This window comes from Phasianus colchicus, chromosome Z, assembly GCF_987193195.1.
Source record: "Phasianus colchicus chromosome Z, bPhaCol1.hap1.1, whole genome shotgun sequence".
NCBI classification, from domain to species: domain Eukaryota; kingdom Metazoa; phylum Chordata; class Aves; order Galliformes; family Phasianidae; genus Phasianus; species Phasianus colchicus.
In genome coordinates, this window is record NC_143476.1 from 40,847,923 (window position 1) to 40,866,765 (window position 18,843).

Sequence of the window (18,843 nt, forward strand, 5' to 3'; positions counted from 1 at the left end):
AGCTGGCATTTCTGGGAGAATATGTCCCATCTTTGGGAGAAAACGGGTGTATGTGGGAGAAAATGTCGTGTATTTGGGAGAAAGCTGGCGTATGTGGGAGAAAAGGCCATTGTGATGGGAGTCAGTGTGATCTTGAGGAGTGGAAAGCAGTATTCTTGAGATGAAACGTGAGGTATTTCTAAGAGTCCTGGTATTTCTGGGAGAAAATGTCTTGTTTTGGAGAGCCAAAGTCCCATTTTGGGGGCAGAAGCTGGTATTTCTGTGACACTGCCCTCTTGATGGGGGTAAGTGTGATCTTGAGGAGTGTAAAGCAGCATTTTGGTTAGAAAATGGGAGCTCTTCCTAAGAGCAGTGCTATTTCTGGGAGAAAAGGAGCTCTACTGGGCATAAAAATGGTGTATCTGTGATAAAATGCCACGTTTCTGAAAGAAACTGTCCTCTTGCGGAGTGTAATGCTGTATGTTCCGGAGGAAATGGGAAATATTCAGCAGAGTCCTGGTATTTCTGGGAGAAGAGGTCTGATGTGGGGGGGGGAAGGTGATGTATCTGTGAGAAAGCTGGTGTTTCTGGGAGAAAATGCCAGGTATTGGTGAGGAAACAGATGCTAGAGAAGGAAAAGGCCATCCCTTTGGGAGAGAAGTGGTATTTCTGGGAGAAAATGCCCCAAATCGGGGAGTAAGTGTCATCCTGAGGCGCGTCATGGAGTAGATTTGGGAGGAAATGGAGGTGTTTCAAAGAGTAGCGGCACTTCTGGGAGAAAATGTCCTCAGTGGGAAAGACAATGTCCTCTTGAGGGAAGAAAACAGGTCTTTCTTACAGCAAATGTCATCCAATTGGGAGAAAATCTCCTCTCTTGGGGAGAAAAGTGGTCTTTCTGAGAGAAGGTGTCCTCTTCTTGGCTGCAAGTGTCCCATTTGGCATTGTCATGGAGGCTTTTTGGGGAGAAAGCGTGTGGCAGTTGTAAGAGAAGGGGTATTTCTGGGAGCAAATCTCCTCTTTTTGGAAGAGAAGGTGAAATTTCCAAGGGAAAAGTGGCATTTCTGGGAGGAAATGACATAGCTGGGGGAGAAAAGTGGGAACCGGTGGGAAAGAAGATCTTGTACTGGAGAGCAACGGTGGTCTTTTTGGTGTGCCAAGTGGTCTCTTGGGGAGACAACGTGGTAAATAGGGGAGACAATGTCCTCTGGAGGAGTGTCAAGTAGTCTTTGGGAGAGCAAACGTCAGGTATTTCTCGGAAACCGGCTGTTTCTGGGAGATAGTAGCAGACTTGGTTGGAAAATGACAGGTGTTTGTGAGAAAGCTGGTATTCTGGGGAAAAAAAGGCCGTTTTTTAAAGAATAAGCTGGCATTTCTGGGAGAATATGTCCCATCTTTGGGAGAAAACGGGTGTATGTGGGAGAAAATGTCGTGTATTTGGGAGAAAGCTGGCGTATGTGGGAGAAAAGGCCATTGTGATGGGAGTCAGTGTGATCTTGAGGAGTGGAAAGCAGTATTCTTGAGATGAAACGTGAGGTATTTCTAAGAGTCCTGGTATTTCTGGGAGAAAATGTCTTGTTTTGGAGAGCCAAAGTCCCATTTTGGGGGCAGAAGCTGGTATTTCTGTGACACTGCCATCTTGATGGGGGTAAGTGTGATCTTGAGGAGTGTAAAGCAGCATTTTGGTTAGAAAATGGGAGCTCTTCCTAAGAGCAGTGCTATTTCTGGGAGAAAAGGAGCTCTACTGGGCATAAAAATGGTGTATCTGTGATAAAATGCCACGTTTCTGAAAGAAACTGTCCTCTTGCGGAGTGTAATGCTGTATGTTCCGGAGGAAATGGGAAATATTCAGCAGAGTCCTGGTATTTCTGGGAGAAGAGGTCTGATGTGGGGGGGGGAAGGTGATGTATCTGTGAGAAAGCTGGTGTTTCTGGGAGAAAATGACAGGTATTGGTGAGGAAACAGATGCTAGAGAAGGAAAAGGCCATCCCTTTGGGAGAGAAGTGGTATTTCTGGGAGAAAATGCCCCAAATCGGGGAGTAAGTGTCATCCTGAGGCGCGTCATGGAGTAGATTTGGGAGGAAATGGAGGTGTTTCAAAGAGTAGCGGCACTTCTGGGAGAAAATGTCCTCAGTGGGAAAGACAACGTCCTCTTGAGGGAAGAAAACAGGTCTTTCTTACAGCAAATGTCATCCAATTGGGAGAAAATCTCCTCTCTTGGGGAGAAAAGTGGTCTTTCTGAGAGAAGGTGTCCTCTTCTTGGCTGCAAGTGTCCCATTTGGCATTGTCATGGAGGCTTTTTGGGGAGAAAGCGTGTGGCAGTTGTAAGAGAAGGGGTATTTCTGGGAGCAAATCTCCTCTTTTTGGAAGAGAAGGTGAAATTTCCAAGGGAAAAGTGGCATTTCTGGGAGGAAATGACATAGCTGGGGGAGAAAAGTGGGAACCGGTGGGAAAGAAGATCTTGTACTGGAGAGCAACGGTGGTCTTTTTGGTGTGCCAAGTGGTCTCTTGGGGAGACAACGTGGTAAACAGGGGAGACAATGTCCTCTGGAGGAGTGTCAAGTAGTATTTGGGAGAGCAAACGTCAGGTATTTCTCGGAAACCGGCTGTTTCTGGGAGATAGTAGCAGACTTGGTTGGAAAATGACAGGTGTTTGTGAGAAAGCTGGTATTTTGGGGAAAAAAAGGCCGTTTTTTAAAGAATAAGCTGGCATTTCTGGGAGAATATGTCCCATCTTTGGGAGAAAACGGGTGTATGTGGGAGAAAATGTCGTGTATTTGGGAGAAAGCTGGCGTATGTGGGAGAAAAGGCCATTGTGATGGGAGTCAGTGTGATCTTGAGGAGTGGAAAGCAGTATTCTTGAGATGAAACGTGAGGTATTTCTAAGAGTCCTGGTATTTCTGGGAGAAAATGTCTTGTTTTGGAGAGCCAAAGTCCCATTTTGGGGGCAGAAGCTGGTATTTCTGTGACACTGCCCTCTTGATGGGGGTAAGTGTGATCTTGAGGAGTGTAAAGCAGCATTTTGGTTAGAAAATGGGAGCTCTTCCTAAGAGCAGTGCTATTTCTGGGAGAAAAGGAGCTCTACTGGGCATAAAAATGGTGTATCTGTGATAAAATGCCACGTTTCTGAAAGAAACTGTCCTCTTGCGGAGTGTAATGCTGTATGTTCCGGAGGAAATGGGAAATATTCAGCAGAGTCCTGGTATTTCTGGGAGAAGAGGTCTGATGTGGGGGGGGGAAGGTGATGTATCTGTGAGAAAGCTGGTGTTTCTGGGAGAAAATGACAGGTATTGGTGAGGAAACAGATGCTAGAGAAGGAAAAGGCCATCCCTTTGGGAGAGAAGTGGTATTTCTGGGAGAAAATGCCCCAAATCGGGGAGTAAGTGTCATCCTGAGGCGTGTCATGGAGTAGATTTGGGAGGAAATGGAGGTGTTTCAAAGAGTAGCGGCACTTCTGGGAGAAAATGTCCTCAGTGGGAAAGACAACGTCCTCTTGAGGGAAGAAAACAGGTCTTTCTTACAGCAAATGTCATCCAATTGGGAGAAAATCTCCTCTCTTGGGGAGAAAAGTGGTCTTTCTGAGAGAAGGTGTCCTCTTCTTGGCTGCAAGTGTCCCATTTGGCATTGTCATGGAGGCTTTTTGGGGAGAAAGCGTGTGGCAGTTGTAAGAGAAGGGGTATTTCTGGGAGCAAATCTCCTCTTTTTGGAAGAGAAGGTGAAATTTCCAAGGGAAAAGTGGCATTTCTGGGAGGAAATGACATAGCTGGGGGAGAAAAGTGGGAACCGGTGGGAAAGAAGATCTTGTACTGGAGAGCAACGGTGGTCTTTTTGGTGTGCCAAGTGGTCTCTTGGGGAGACAACGTGGTAAACAGGGGAGACAATGTCCTCTGGAGGAGTGTCAAGTAGTATTTGGGAGAGCAAACGTCAGGTATTTCTCGGAAACCGGCTGTTTCTGGGAGACAGTAGCAGACTTGGTTGGAAAATGACAGGTGTTTGTGAGAAAGCTGGTATTTTGGGGAAAAAAAGGCCGTTTTTTAAAGAATAAGCTGGCATTTCTGGGAGAATATGTCCCATATTTGGGAGAAAACGGGTGTATGTGGGAGAAAATGTCGTGTATTTGGGAGAAAGCTGGCGTATGTGGGAGAAAAGGCCATTGTGATGGGAGTCAGTGTGATCTTGAGGAGTGGAAAGCAGTATTCTTGAGATGAAACGTGAGGTATTTCTAAGAGTCCTGGTATTTCTGGGAGAAAATGTCTTGTTTTGGAGAGCCAAAGTCCCATTTTGGGGGCAGAAGCTGGTATTTCTGTGACACTGCCCTCTTGATGGGGGTAAGTGTGATCTTGAGGAGTGTAAAGCAGCATTTTGGTTAGAAAATGGGAGCTCTTCCTAAGAGCAGTGCTATTTCTGGGAGAAAAGGAGCTCTACTGGGCATAAAAATGGTGTATCTGTGATAAAATGCCACGTTTCTGAAAGAAACTGTCCTCTTGCGGAGTGTAATGCTGTATGTTCCGGAGGAAATGGGAAATATTCAGCAGAGTCCTGGTATTTCTGGGAGAAGAGGTCTGATGTGGGGGGGGGAAGGTGATGTATCTGTGAGAAAGCTGGTGTTTCTGGGAGAAAATGCCAGGTATTGGTGAGGAAACAGATGCTAGAGAAGGAAAAGGCCATCCCTTTGGGAGAGAAGTGGTATTTCTGGGAGAAAATGCCCCAAATCGGGGAGTAAGTGTCATCCTGAGGCGCGTCATGGAGTAGATTTGGGAGGAAATGGAGGTGTTTCAAAGAGTAGCGGCACTTCTGGGAGAAAATGTCCTCAGTGGGAAAGACAACGTCCTCTTGAGGGAAGAAAACAGGTCTTTCTTACAGCAAATGTCATCCAATTGGGAGAAAATCTCCTCTCTTGGGGAGAAAAGTGGTCTTTCTGAGAGAAGGTGTCCTCTTCTTGGCTGCAAGTGTCCCATTTGGCATTGTCATGGAGGCTTTTTGGGGAGAAAGCGTGTGGCAGTTGTAAGAGAAGGGGTATTTCTGGGAGCAAATCTCCTCTTTTTGGAAGAGAAGGTGAAATTTCCAAGGGAAAAGTGGCATTTCTGGGAGGAAATGACATAGCTGGGGGAGAAAAGTGGGAACCGGTGGGAAAGAAGATCTTGTACTGGAGAGCAACGGTGGTCTTTTTGGTGTGCCAAGTGGTCTCTTGGGGAGACAACGTGGTAAATAGGGGAGACAATGTCCTCTGGAGGAGTGTCAAGTAGTCTTTGGGAGAGCAAACGTCAGGTATTTCTTGGAAACCGGCTGTTTCTGGGAGATAGTAGCAGACTTGGTTGGAAAATGACAGGTGTTTGTGAGAAAGCTGGTATTTTGGGGAAAAAAAGGCCGTTTTTTAAAGAATAAGCTGGCATTTCTGGGAGAATATGTCCCATCTTTGGGAGAAAACGGGTGTATGTGGGAGAAAATGTCGTGTATTTGGGAGAAAGCTGGTGTATGTGGGAGAAAAGGCCATTGTGATGGGAGTCAGTGTGATCTTGAGGAGTGGAAAGCAGTATTCTTGAGATGAAACGTGAGGTATTTCTAAGAGTCCTGGTATTTCTGGGAGAAAATGTCTTGTTTTGGAGAGCCAAAGTCCCATTTTGGGGGCAGAAGCTGGTATTTCTGTGACACTGCCATCTTGATGGGGGTAAGTGTGATCTTGAGGAGTGTAAAGCAGCATTTTGGTTAGAAAATGGGAGCTCTTCCTAAGAGCAGTGCTATTTCTGGGAGAAAAGGAGCTCTACTGGGCATAAAAATGGTGTATCTGTGATAAAATGCCACGTTTCTGAAAGAAAGTGTCCTCTTGCGGAGTGTAATGCTGTATGTTCCGGAGGAAATGGGAAATATTCAGCAGAGTCCTGGTATTTCTGGGAGAAGAGGTCTGATGTGGGGGGGGGAAGGTGATGTATCTGTGAGAAAGCTGGTGTTTCTGGGAGAAAATGCCAGGTATTGGTGAGGAAACAGATGCTAGAGAAGGAAAAGGCCATCCCTTTGGGAGAGAAGTGGTATTTCTGGGAGAAAATGCCCCAAATCGGGGAGTAAGTGTCATCCTGAGGCGCGTCATGGAGTAGATTTGGGAGGAAATGGAGGTGTTTCAAAGAGTAGCGGCACTTCTGGGAGAAAATGTCCTCAGTGGGAAAGACAACGTCCTCTTGAGGGAAGAAAACAGGTCTTTCTTACAGCAAATGTCATCCAATTGGGAGAAAATCTCCTCTCTTGGGGAGAAAAGTGGTCTTTCTGAGAGAAGGTGTCCTCTTCTTGGCTGCAAGTGTCCCATCTGGCATTGTCATGGAGGCTTTTTGGGGAGAAAGCGTGTGGCAGTTGTAAGAGAAGGGGTATTTCTGGGAGCAAATCTCCTCTTTTTGGAAGAGAAGGTGAAATTTCCAAGGGAAAAGTGGCATTTCTGGGAGGAAATGACATAGCTGGGGGAGAAAAGTGGGAACCGGTGGGAAAGAAGATCTTGTACTGGAGAGCAACGGTGGTCTTTTTGGTGTGCCAAGTGGTCTCTTGGGGAGACAACGTGGTAAATAGGGGAGACAATGTCCTCTGGAGGAGTGTCAAGTAGTCTTTGGGAGAGCAAACGTCAGGTATTTCTCGGAAACCGGCTGTTTCTGGGAGATAGTAGCAGACTTGGTTGGAAAATGACAGGTGTTTGTGAGAAAGCTGGTATTTTGGGGAAAAAAAGGCCGTTTTTTAAAGAATAAGCTGGCATTTCTGGGAGAATATGTCCCATCTTTGGGAGAAAACGGGTGTATGTGGGAGAAAATGTCGTGTATTTGGGAGAAAGCTGGTGTATGTGGGAGAAAAGGCCATTGTGATGGGAGTCAGTGTGATCTTGAGGAGTGGAAAGCAGTATTCTTGAGATGAAACGTGAGGTATTTCTAAGAGTCCTGGTATTTCTGGGAGAAAATGTCTTGTTTTGGAGAGCCAAAGTCCCATTTTGGGGGCAGAAGCTGGTATTTCTGTGACACTGCCATCTTGATGGGGGTAAGTGTGATCTTGAGGAGTGTAAAGCAGCATTTTGGTTAGAAAATGGGAGCTCTTCCTAAGAGCAGTGCTATTTCTGGGAGAAAAGGAGCTCTACTGGGCATAAAAATGGTGTATCTGTGATAAAATGCCACGTTTCTGAAAGAAAGTGTCCTCTTGCGGAGTGTAATGCTGTATGTTCCGGAGGAAATGGGAAATATTCAGCAGAGTCCTGGTATTTCTGGGAGAAGAGGTCTGATGTGGGGGGGGGAAGGTGATGTATCTGTGAGAAAGCTGGTGTTTCTGGGAGAAAATGCCAGGTATTGGTGAGGAAACAGATGCTAGAGAAGGAAAAGGCCATCCCTTTGGGAGAGAAGTGGTATTTCTGGGAGAAAATGCCCCAAATCGGGGAGTAAGTGTCATCCTGAGGCGCGTCATGGAGTAGATTTGGGAGGAAATGGAGGTGTTTCAAAGAGTAGCGGCACTTCTGGGAGAAAATGTCCTCAGTGGGAAAGACAACGTCCTCTTGAGGGAAGAAAACAGGTCTTTCTTACAGCAAATGTCATCCAATTGGGAGAAAATCTCCTCTCTTGGGGAGAAAAGTGGTCTTTCTGAGAGAAGGTGTCCTCTTCTTGGCTGCAAGTGTCCCATCTGGCATTGTCATGGAGGCTTTTTGGGGAGAAAGCGTGTGGCAGTTGTAAGAGAAGGGGTATTTCTGGGAGCAAATCTCCTCTTTTTGGAAGAGAAGGTGAAATTTCCAAGGGAAAAGTGGCATTTCTGGGAGGAAATGACATAGCTGGGGGAGAAAAGTGGGAACCGGTGGGAAAGAAGATCTTGTACTGGAGAGCAACGGTGGTCTTTTTGGTGTGCCAAGTGGTCTCTTGGGGAGACAACGTGGTAAATAGGGGAGACAATGTCCTCTGGAGGAGTGTCAAGTAGTCTTTGGGAGAGCAAACGTCAGGTATTTCTCGGAAACCGGCTGTTTCTGGGAGATAGTAGCAGACTTGGTTGGAAAATGACAGGTGTTTGTGAGAAAGCTGGTATTTTGGGGAAAAAAAGGCCGTTTTTTAAAGAATAAGCTGGCATTTCTGGGAGAATATGTCCCATCTTTGGGAGAAAACGGGTGTATGTGGGAGAAAATGTCGTGTATTTGGGAGAAAGCTGGTGTATGTGGGAGAAAAGGCCATTGTGATGGGAGTCAGTGTGATCTTGAGGAGTGGAAAGCAGTATTCTTGAGATGAAACGTGAGGTATTTCTAAGAGTCCTGGTATTTCTGGGAGAAAATGTCTTGTTTTGGAGAGCCAAAGTCCCATTTTGGGGGCAGAAGCTGGTATTTCTGTGACACTGCCATCTTGATGGGGGTAAGTGTGATCTTGAGGAGTGTAAAGCAGCATTTTGGTTAGAAAATGGGAGCTCTTCCTAAGAGCAGTGCTATTTCTGGGAGAAAAGGAGCTCTACTGGGCATAAAAATGGTGTATCTGTGATAAAATGCCACGTTTCTGAAAGAAACTGTCCTCTTGCGGAGTGTAATGCTGTATGTTCCGGAGGAAATGGGAAATATTCAGCAGAGTCCTGGTATATCTGGGAGAAGAGGTCTGATGTGGGCGGGGGAAGGTGATGTATCTGTGAGAAAGCTGGTGTTTCTGGGAGAAAATGCCAGGTATTGGTGAGGAAACAGATGCTAGAGAAGGAAAAGGCCATCCCTTTGGGAGAGAAGTGGTATTTCTGGGAGAAAATGCCCCAAATCGGGGAGTAAGTGTCATCCTGAGGCGCGTCATGGAGTAGATTTGGGAGGAAATGGAGGTGTTTCAAAGAGTAGCGGCACTTCTGGGAGAAAATGTCCTCAGTGGGAAAGACAACGTCCTCTTGAGGGAAGAAAACAGGTCTTTCTTACAGCAAATGTCATCCAATTGGGAGAAAATCTCCTCTCTTGGGGAGAAAAGTGGTCTTTCTGAGAGAAGGTGTCCTCTTCTTGGCTGCAAGTGTCCCATTTGGCATTGTCATGGAGGCTTTTTGGGGAGAAAGCGTGTGGCAGTTGTAAGAGAAGGGGTATTTCTGGGAGCAAATCTCCTCTTTTTGGAAGAGAAGGTGAAATTTCCAAGGGAAAAGTGGCATTTCTGGGAGGAAATGACATAGCTGGGGGAGAAAAGTGGGAACCGGTGGGAAAGAAGATCTTGTACTGGAGAGCAACGGTGGTCTTTTTGGTGTGCCAAGTGGTCTCTTGGGGAGACAACGTGGTAAATAGGGGAGACAATGTCCTCTGGAGGAGTGTCAAGTAGTCTTTGGGAGAGCAAACGTCAGGTATTTCTCGGAAACCGGCTGTTTCTGGGAGATAGTAGCAGACTTGGTTGGAAAATGACAGGTGTTTGTGAGAAAGCTGGTATTTTGGGGAAAAAAAGGCCGTTTTTTAAAGAATAAGCTGGCATTTCTGGGAGAATATGTCCCATCTTTGGGAGAAAACGGGTGTATGTGGGAGAAAATGTCGTGTATTTGGGAGAAAGCTGGTGTATGTGGGAGAAAAGGCCATTGTGATGGGAGTCAGTGTGATCTTGAGGAGTGGAAAGCAGTATTCTTGAGATGAAACGTGAGGTATTTCTAAGAGTCCTGGTATTTCTGGGAGAAAATGTCTTGTTTTGGAGAGCCAAAGTCCCATTTTGGGGGCAGAAGCTGGTATTTCTGTGACACTGCCATCTTGATGGGGGTAAGTGTGATCTTGAGGAGTGTAAAGCAGCATTTTGGTTAGAAAATGGGAGCTCTTCCTAAGAGCAGTGCTATTTCTGGGAGAAAAGGAGCTCTACTGGGCATAAAAATGGTGTATCTGTGATAAAATGCCACGTTTCTGAAAGAAACTGTCCTCTTGCGGAGTGTAATGCTGTATGTTCCGGAGGAAATGGGAAATATTCAGCAGAGTCCTGGTATATCTGGGAGAAGAGGTCTGATGTGGGCGGGGGAAGGTGATGTATCTGTGAGAAAGCTGGTGTTTCTGGGAGAAAATGCCAGGTATTGGTGAGGAAACAGATGCTAGAGAAGGAAAAGGCCATCCCTTTGGGAGAGAAGTGGTATTTCTGGGAGAAAATGCCCCAAATCGGGGAGTAAGTGTCATCCTGAGGCGCGTCATGGAGTAGATTTGGGAGGAAATGGAGGTGTTTCAAAGAGTAGCGGCACTTCTGGGAGAAAATGTCCTCAGTGGGAAAGACAACGTCCTCTTGAGGGAAGAAAACAGGTCTTTCTTACAGCAAATGTCATCCAATTGGGAGAAAATCTCCTCTCTTGGGGAGAAAAGTGGTCTTTCTGAGAGAAGGTGTCCTCTTCTTGGCTGCAAGTGTCCCATTTGGCATTGTCATGGAGGCTTTTTGGGGAGAAAGCGTGTGGCAGTTGTAAGAGAAGGGGTATTTCTGGGAGCAAATCTCCTCTTTTTGGAAGAGAAGGTGAAATTTCCAAGGGAAAAGTGGCATTTCTGGGAGGAAATGACATAGCTGGGGGAGAAAAGTGGGAACCGGTGGGAAAGAAGATCTTGTACTGGAGAGCAACGGTGGTCTTTTTGGTGTGCCAAGTGGTCTCTTGGGGAGACAACGTGGTAAATAGGGGAGACAATGTCCTCTGGAGGAGTGTCAAGTAGTCTTTGGGAGAGCAAACGTCAGGTATTTCTCGGAAACCGGCTGTTTCTGGGAGATAGTAGCAGACTTGGTTGGAAAATGACAGGTGTTTGTGAGAAAGCTGGTATTTTGGGGAAAAAAAGGCCGTTTTTTAAAGAATAAGCTGGCATTTCTGGGAGAATATGTCCCATCTTTGGGAGAAAACGGGTGTATGTGGGAGAAAATGTCGTGTATTTGGGAGAAAGCTGGCGTATGTGGGAGAAAAGGCCATTGTGATGGGAGTCAGTGTGATCTTGAGGAGTGGAAAGCAGTATTCTTGAGATGAAACGTGAGGTATTTCTAAGAGTCCTGGTATTTCTGGGAGAAAATGTCTTGTTTTGGAGAGCCAAAGTCCCATTTTGGGGGCAGAAGCTGGTATTTCTGTGACACTGCCATCTTGATGGGGGTAAGTGTGATCTTGAGGAGTGTAAAGCAGCATTTTGGTTAGAAAATGGGAGCTCTTCCTAAGAGCAGTGCTATTTCTGGGAGAAAAGGAGCTCTACTGGGCATAAAAATGGTGTATCTGTGATAAAATGCCACGTTTCTGAAAGAAACTGTCCTCTTGCGGAGTGTAATGCTGTATGTTCCGGAGGAAATGGGAAATATTCAGCAGAGTCCTGGTATATCTGGGAGAAGAGGTCTGATGTGGGCGGGGGAAGGTGATGTATCTGTGAGAAAGCTGGTGTTTCTGGGAGAAAATGCCAGGTATTGGTGAGGAAACAGATGCTAGAGAAGGAAAAGGCCATCCCTTTGGGAGAGAAGTGGTATTTCTGGGAGAAAATGCCCCAAATCGGGGAGTAAGTGTCATCCTGAGGCGCGTCATGGAGTAGATTTGGGAGGAAATGGAGGTGTTTCAAAGAGTAGCGGCACTTCTGGGAGAAAATGTCCTCAGTGGGAAAGACAACGTCCTCTTGAGGGAAGAAAACAGGTCTTTCTTACAGCAAATGTCATCCAATTGGGAGAAAATCTCCTCTCTTGGGGAGAAAAGTGGTCTTTCTGAGAGAAGGTGTCCTCTTCTTGGCTGCAAGTGTCCCATTTGGCATTGTCATGGAGGCTTTTTGGGGAGAAAGCGTGTGGCAGTTGTAAGAGAAGGGGTATTTCTGGGAGCAAATCTCCTCTTTTTGGAAGAGAAGGTGAAATTTCCAAGGGAAAAGTGGCATTTCTGGGAGGAAATGACATAGCTGGGGGAGAAAAGTGGGAACCGGTGGGAAAGAAGATCTTGTACTGGAGAGCAACGGTGGTCTTTTTGGTGTGCCAAGTGGTCTCTTGGGGAGACAACGTGGTAAATAGGGGAGACAATGTCCTCTGGAGGAGTGTCAAGTAGTCTTTGGGAGAGCAAACGTCAGGTATTTCTCGGAAACCGGCTGTTTCTGGGAGATAGTAGCAGACTTGGTTGGAAAATGACAGGTGTTTGTGAGAAAGCTGGTATTTTGGGGAAAAAAAGGCCGTTTTTTAAAGAATAAGCTGGCATTTCTGGGAGAATATGTCCCATCTTTGGGAGAAAACGGGTGTATGTGGGAGAAAATGTCGTGTATTTGGGAGAAAGCTGGCGTATGTGGGAGAAAAGGCCATTGTGATGGGAGTCAGTGTGATCTTGAGGAGTGGAAAGCAGTATTCTTGAGATGAAACGTGAGGTATTTCTAAGAGTCCTGGTATTTCTGGGAGAAAATGTCTTGTTTTGGAGAGCCAAAGTCCCATTTTGGGGGCAGAAGCTGGTATTTCTGTGACACTGCCATCTTGATGGGGGTAAGTGTGATCTTGAGGAGTGTAAAGCAGCATTTTGGTTAGAAAATGGGAGCTCTTCCTAAGAGCAGTGCTATTTCTGGGAGAAAAGGAGCTCTACTGGGCATAAAAATGGTGTATCTGTGATAAAATGCCACGTTTCTGAAAGAAAGTGTCCTCTTGCGGAGTGTAATGCTGTATGTTCCGGAGGAAATGGGAAATATTCAGCAGAGTCCTGGTATTTCTGGGAGAAGAGGTCTGATGTGGGGGGGGGAAGGTGATGTATCTGTGAGAAAGCTGGTGTTTCTGGGAGAAAATGCCAGGTATTGGTGAGGAAACAGATGCTAGAGAAGGAAAAGGCCATCCCTTTGGGAGAGAAGTGGTATTTCTGGGAGAAAATGCCCCAAATCGGGGAGTAAGTGTCATCCTGAGGCGCGTCATGGAGTAGATTTGGGAGGAAATGGAGGTGTTTCAAAGAGTAGCGGCACTTCTGGGAGAAAATGTCCTCAGTGGGAAAGACAACGTCCTCTTGAGGGAAGAAAACAGGTCTTTCTTACAGCAAATGTCATCCAATTGGGAGAAAATCTCCTCTCTTGGGGAGAAAAGTGGTCTTTCTGAGAGAAGGTGTCCTCTTCTTGGCTGCAAGTGTCCCATTTGGCATTGTCATGGAGGCTTTTTGGGGAGAAAGCGTGTGGCAGTTGTAAGAGAAGGGGTATTTCTGGGAGCAAATCTCCTCTTTTTGGAAGAGAAGGTGAAATTTCCAAGGGAAAAGTGGCATTTCTGGGAGGAAAGGACATAGCTGGGGGAGAAAAGTGGGAACCGGTGGGAAAGAAGATCTTGTACTGGAGAGCAACGGTGGTCTTTTTGGTGTGCCAAGTGGTCTCTTGGGGAGACAACGTGGTAAATAGGGGAGACAATGTCCTCTGGAGGAGTGTCAAGTAGTCTTTGGGAGAGCAAACGTCAGGTATTTCTCGGAAACCGGCTGTTTCTGGGAGATAGTAGCAGACTTGGTTGGAAAATGACAGGTGTTTGTGAGAAAGCTGGTATTTTGGGGAAAAAAAGGCCGTTTTTTAAAGAATAAGCTGGCATTTCTGGGAGAATATGTCCCATCTTTGGGAGAAAACGGGTGTATGTGGGAGAAAATGTCGTGTATTTGGGAGAAAGCTGGTGTATGTGGGAGAAAAGGCCATTGTGATGGGAGTCAGTGTGATCTTGAGGAGTGGAAAGCAGTATTCTTGAGATGAAACGTGAGGTATTTCTAAGAGTCCTGGTATTTCTGGGAGAAAATGTCTTGTTTTGGAGAGCCAAAGTCCCATTTTGGGGGCAGAAGCTGGTATTTCTGTGACACTGCCATCTTGATGGGGGTAAGTGTGATCTTGAGGAGTGTAAAGCAGCATTTTGGTTAGAAAATGGGAGCTCTTCCTAAGAGCAGTGCTATTTCTGGGAGAAAAGGAGCTCTACTGGGCATAAAAATGGTGTATCTGTGATAAAATGCCACGTTTCTGAAAGAAACTGTCCTCTTGCGGAGTGTAATGCTGTATGTTCCGGAGGAAATGGGAAATATTCAGCAGAGTCCTGGTATTTCTGGGAGAAGAGGTCTGATGTGGGGGGGGGAAGGTGATGTATCTGTGAGAAAGCTGGTGTTTCTGGGAGAAAATGCCAGGTATTGGTGAGGAAACAGATGCTAGAGAAGGAAAAGGCCATCCCTTTGGGAGAGAAGTGGTATTTCTGGGAGAAAATGCCCCAAATCGGGGAGTAAGTGTCATCCTGAGGCGCGTCATGGAGTAGATTTGGGAGGAAATGGAGGTGTTTCAAAGAGTAGCGGCACTTCTGGGAGAAAATGTCCTCAGTGGGAAAGACAACGTCCTCTTGAGGGAAGAAAACAGGTCTTTCTTACAGCAAATGTCATCCAATTGGGAGAAAATCTCCTCTCTTGGGGAGAAAAGTGGTCTTTCTGAGAGAAGGTGTCCTCTTCTTGGCTGCAAGTGTCCCATTTGGCATTGTCATGGAGGCTTTTTGGGGAGAAAGCGTGTGGCAGTTGTAAGAGAAGGGGTATTTCTGGGAGCAAATCTCCTCTTTTTGGAAGAGAAGGTGAAATTTCCAAGGGAAAAGTGGCATTTCTGGGAGGAAATGACATAGCTGGGGGAGAAAAGTGGGAACCGGTGGGAAAGAAGATCTTGTACTGGAGAGCAACGGTGGTCTTTTTGGTGTGCCAAGTGGTCTCTTGGGGAGACAACGTGGTAAATAGGGGAGACAATGTCCTCTGGAGGAGTGTCAAGTAGTCTTTGGGAGAGCAAACGTCAGGTATTTCTCGGAAACCGGCTGTTTCTGGGAGATAGTAGCAGACTTGGTTGGAAAATGACAGGTGTTTGTGAGAAAGCTGGTATTTTGGGGAAAAAAAGGCCGTTTTTTAAAGAATAAGCTGGCATTTCTGGGAGAATATGTCCCATCTTTGGGAGAAAACGGGTGTATGTGGGAGAAAATGTCGTGTATTTGGGAGAAAGCTGGTGTATGTGGGAGAAAAGGCCATTGTGATGGGAGTCAGTGTGATCTTGAGGAGTGGAAAGCAGTATTCTTGAGATGAAACGTGAGGTATTTCTAAGAGTCCTGGTATTTCTGGGAGAAAATGTCTTGTTTTGGAGAGCCAAAGTCCCATTTTGGGGGCAGAAGCTGGTATTTCTGTGACACTGCCCTCTTGATGGGGGTAAGTGTGATCTTGAGGAGTGTAAAGCAGCATTTTGGTTAGAAAATGGGAGCTCTTCCTAAGAGCAGTGCTATTTCTGGGAGAAAAGGAGCTCTACTGGGCATAAAAATGGTGTATCTGTGATAAAATGCCACGTTTCTGAAAGAAAGTGTCCTCTTGCGGAGTGTAATGCTGTATGTTCCGGAGGAAATGGGAAATATTCAGCAGAGTCCTGGTATTTCTGGGAGAAGAGGTCTGATGTGGGGGGGGGGAAGGTGATGTATCTGTGAGAAAGCTGGTGTTTCTGGGAGAAAATGCCAGGTATTGGTGAGGAAACAGATGCTAGAGAAGGAAAAGGCCATCCCTTTGGGAGAGAAGTGGTATTTCTGGGAGAAAATGCCCCAAATCGGGGAGTAAGTGTCATCCTGAGGCGTGTCATGGAGTAGATTTGGGAGGAAATGGAGGTGTTTCAAAGAGTAGCGGCACTTCTGGGAGAAAATGTCCTCAGTGGGAAAGACAACGTCCTCTTGAGGGAAGAAAACAGGTCTTTCTTACAGCAAATGTCATCCAATTGGGAGAAAATCTCCTCTCTTGGGGAGAAAAGTGGTCTTTCTGAGAGAAGGTGTCCTCTTCTTGGCTGCAAGTGTCCCATCTGGCATTGTCATGGAGGCTTTTTGGGGAGAAAGCGTGTGGCAGTTGTAAGAGAAGGGGTATTTCTGGGAGCAAATCTCCTCTTTTTGGAAGAGAAGGTGAAATTTCCAAGGGAAAAGTGGCATTTCTGGGAGGAAAGGACATAGCTGGGGGAGAAAAGTGGGAACCGGTGGGAAAGAAGATCTTGTACTGGAGAGCAACGGTGGTCTTTTTGGTGTGCCAAGTGGTCTCTTGGGGAGACAACGTGGTAAATAGGGGAGACAATGTCCTCTGGAGGAGTGTCAAGTAGTCTTTGGGAGAGCAAACGTCAGGTATTTCTCGGAAACCGGCTGTTTCTGGGAGATAGTAGCAGACTTGGTTGGAAAATGACAGGTGTTTGTGAGAAAGCTGGTATTTTGGGGAAAAAAAGGCCGTTTTTTAAAGAATAAGCTGGCATTTCTGGGAGAATATGTCCCATCTTTGGGAGAAAACGGGTGTATGTGGGAGAAAATGTCGTGTATTTGGGAGAAAGCTGGTGTATGTGGGAGAAAAGGCCATTGTGATGGGAGTCAGTGTGATCTTGAGGAGTGGAAAGCAGTATTCTTGAGATGAAACGTGAGGTATTTCTAAGAGTCCTGGTATTTCTGGGAGAAAATGTCTTGTTTTGGAGAGCCAAAGTCCCATTTTGGGGGCAGAAGCTGGTATTTCTGTGACACTGCCATCTTGATGGGGGTAAGTGTGATCTTGAGGAGTGTAAAGCAGCATTTTGGTTAGAAAATGGGAGCTCTTCCTAAGAGCAGTGCTATTTCTGGGAGAAAAGGAGCTCTACTGGGCATAAAAATGGTGTATCTGTGATAAAATGCCATGTTTCTGAAAGAAAGTGTCCTCTTGCGGAGTGTAATGCTGTATGTTCCGGAGGAAATGGGAAATATTCAGCAGAGTCCTGGTATTTCTGGGAGAAGAGGTCTGATGTGGGGGGGGGAAGGTGATGTATCTGTGAGAAAGCTGGTGTTTCTGGGAGAAAATGCCAGGTATTGGTGAGGAAACAGATGCTGGAGAGGGAAAAGGCCATCCCTTTGGGAGAGAAGTGGTATTTCTGGGAGAAAATGCCCCAAATCGGGGAGTAAGTGTCATCCTGAGGCGTGTCATGGAGTAGATTTGGGAGGAAATGGAGGTGTTTCAAAGAGTAGCGGCACTTCTGGGAGAAAATGTCCTCAGTGGGAAAGACAACGTCCTCTTGAGGGAAGAAAACAGGTCTTTCTTACAGCAAATGTCATCCAATTGGGAGAAAATCTCCTCTCTTGGGGAGAAAAGTGGTCTTTCTGAGAGAAGGTGTCCTCTTCTTGGCTGCAAGTGTCCCATTTGGCATTGTCATGGAGGCTTTTTGGGGAGAAAGCGTGTGGCAGTTGTAAGAGAAGGGGTATTTCTGGGAGCAAATCTCCTCTTTTTGGAAGAGAAGGTGAAATTTCCAAGGGAAAAGTGGCATTTCTGGGAGGAAATGACATAGCTGGGGGAGAAAAGTGAGAACCGGTGGGAAAGAAGATCTTGTACTGGAGAGCAACGGTGGTCTTTTTGGTGTGCCAAGTGGTCTCTTGGGGAGACAACGTGGTAAATAGGGGAGACAATGTCCTCTGGAGGAGTGTCAAGTAGTATTTGGGAGAGCAAACGTCAGGTATTTCTCGGAAACCGGCTGTTTCTGGGAGATAGTAGCAGACTTGGTTGGAAAATGACAGGTGTTTGTGAGAAAGCTGGTATTTTGGGGAAAAAAAGGCCGTTTTTTAAAGAATAAGCTGGCATTTCTGGGAGAATATGTCCCATCTTTGGGAGAAAACGGGTGTATGTGGGAGAAAATGTCGTGTATTTGGGAGAAAGCTGGTGTATGTGGGAGAAAAGGCCATTGTGATGGGAGTCAGTGTGATCTTGAGGAGTGGAAAGCAGTATTCTTGAGATGAAACGTGAGGTATTTCTAAGAGTCCTGGTATTTCTGGGAGAAAATGTCTTGTTTTGGAGAGCCAAAGTCCCATTTTGGGGGCAGAAGCTGGTATTTCTGTGACACTGCCATCTTGATGGGGGTAAGTGTGATCTTGAGGAGTGTAAAGCAGCATTTTGGTTAGAAAATGGGAGCTCTTCCTAAGAGCAGTGCTATTTCTGGGAGAAAAGGAGCTCTACTGGGCATAAAAATGGTGTATCTGTGATAAAATGCCACGTTTCTGAAAGAAAGTGTCCTCTTGCGGAGTGTAATGCTGTATGTTCCAGAGGAAATGGGAAATATTCAGCAGAGTCCTGGTATTTCTGGGAGAAGAGGTCTGATGTGGGGGGGGGAAGGTGATGTATCTGTGAGAAAGCTGGTGTTTCTGGGAGAAAATGCCAGGTATTGGTGAGGAAACAGATGCTAGAGAAGGAAAAGGCCATCCCTTTGGGAGAGAAGTGGTATTTCTGGGAGAAAATGCCCCAAATCGGGGAGTAAGTGTCATCCTGAGGCGTGTCATGGAGTAGATTTGGGAGGAAATGGAGGTGTTTCAAAGAGTAGCGGCACTTCTGGGAGAAAATGTCCTCAGTGGGAAAGACAACGTCCTCTTGAGGGAAGAAAACAGGTCTTTCTTACAGCAAATGTCATCCAATTGGGAGAAAATCTCCTCTCTTGGGGAGAAAAGTGGTCTTTCTGAGAGAAGGTGTCCTCTTCTTGGCTGCAAGTGTCCCATTTGGCATTGTCATGGAGGCTTTTTGGGGAGAAAGCGTGTGGCAGTTGTAAGAGAAGGGGTATTTCTGGGAGCAAATCTCCTCTTTTTGGAAGAGAAGGTGAAATTTCCAAGGGAAAAGTGGCATTTCTGGGAGGAAATGACATAGCTGGGGGAGAAAAGTGAGAACCGGTGGGAAAGAAGATCTTGTACTGGAGAGCAACGGTGGTCTTTTTGGTGTGCCAAGTGGTCTCTTGGGGAGACAACGTGGTAAATAGGGGAGACAGTGTCCTCTGGAGGAGTGTCAAGTAGTATTTGGGAGAGCAAACGTCAGGTATTTCTCGGAAACCGGCTGTTTCTGGGAGATAGTAGCAGACTTGGTTGGAAAATGACAGGTGTTTGTGAGAAAGCTGGTATTTTGGGGAAAAAAAGGCCGTTTTTTAAAGAATAAGCTGGCATTTCTGGGAGAATATGTCCCATCTTTGGGAGAAAACGGGTGTATGTGGGAGAAAATGTCGTGTATTTGGGAGAA